Below are 1,640 nucleotides of genomic sequence, written 5' to 3' on the forward strand. Positions count from 1 at the left end.
AAAGAGATCTATCCTCTAAGAATTTTGGAATTGGGATAGAGACAGATATCTTAAACTCTGTTGTTTTCTGAAGAGTAGAGGGATTTGCCTAAAAAGCAGAGGAACTGGTCTGCAGCATGAGAAAAAAAACTGAAGGAAGTTACAGAAGGAAAGAATGTGAAAACAAAGAGAGATTGAGGACAGTCAACCCGCACATTTCGATTTGTTTATGAGACACAGCTGCATTTTTGTCCTTATATTCTGTGAAATACATATGCTTATAATAAAATTTTCTTTTCTGAAGCCAAATTAAGTTCAACTTCTTTTGTTTGCTGTTGAAACATTCATAATTATCACAGTTCTTTCTTATAGGCTATTTATCAATAATGATTATTTCTTAGGCATTACTTTTCCTTCAGATTCATAATTCATAGTCAATTTAGAAATTATAGATTTAAGGACAATTTCATCATACTTTATAGAAAAATTCTTAAGTGTGCTTATGAATGATTGGTAATAAAGTCATACAACATGACTTAGGAATTCTGGTAAAAATGATGGGAAGGGTTTGAAATTGTTAATTTGAAATAGCCTTGATTTTTGGAAAATATTTGTCTTTGAAAAAGACATCAAAAAATCTATGTCAAAAACTGATAATAGATTTTCCATTTATTGATGTTTCTTACTTTTTAAGAATAAAGGCCTAATCTAATAACTTCTGACTGGTAATCATATACTGCTACTTTGGGTTAGTAATACTTTTACAAAATGAAATCTAGGTTTTAGTGTCTAATTATTATACCAACATTCATGGACAAAGTTGAAATAAATTTTGGTTAAACACTGAAAACTTTTTTTTTTTTTGACACTGTCTTATTTTATTCAAATAGCAGTCTGCTCACACATGGTCCAAGAACACCCAAATAATAAAGCAAAGATTGGTCTTCAGACATCATAGCCAAGGATGACACGCTTGCCTATGATCTCGCCAACATTAAACCACATCCACACCTCAGTGGCCACCAAACCATTCAGTAGAGCTTCCTTAACTGTGAGCTGTTTGAAGCTACCAGTTTGAGCACTATTGATAATGTTTTTCAAGCTCTGAATAGCTGTAGGGATCTCAGCAGGGGTTGGAGGAACCAGCTCAACCTTAGCATAGTGCCAAAATGTGGCCAGTCAAGGCTTCGAGTAAGTCATGGCAGCGTTGACCAGCACCAGGGCCTTCTCCATGAGGTTACGGACAAACTGGGCCATGGTTCTAGTACGGAAAGCCCATCACCCTGAGTGACCGGCTTGAAAACTTTTAATTCTGAGCCAACATATGGATTTTTTAGCTCTGTACAAATACATAAATTACGCTTATCTTCTGTTTACAGGAATAATAAATACAAACACACTTAAAGCTGCCTTATAGTGAAAATCACAGCTTATAATATGGAATTAAATATTGGTGAAACTTTAAACAGTGTTTGGAAAGCTGAGCGTTATTGAAGTAGACTTCTGGAAAGGTTAGCTTTTTTTTTTTTTAAACAAAATTCATGTTTTATTTAGGTGGAAATAAACTATACAAAATTGGTTTTCTTCACCAAAAATAACAGCAGTATTTTCTGTATTATTCCTTATAAGTGTTTCATAAAGGCTAAGGTATAAATAATCCT

General features: G+C 33.5%; 1 pseudogene; it reads right to left on the minus strand.

The window, feature by feature from the left end:
• Positions 1-924: 924 nt before the first annotated feature.
• LOC118890974 lies at positions 925-1,236 on the minus strand (annotated as a pseudogene).
• Positions 1,237-1,640: the final 404 nt, after the last annotated feature.

This window comes from Balaenoptera musculus, chromosome 2 (genome assembly GCF_009873245.2).
Source record: "Balaenoptera musculus isolate JJ_BM4_2016_0621 chromosome 2, mBalMus1.pri.v3, whole genome shotgun sequence".
Lineage (NCBI taxonomy): Eukaryota > Metazoa > Chordata > Mammalia > Artiodactyla > Balaenopteridae > Balaenoptera > Balaenoptera musculus.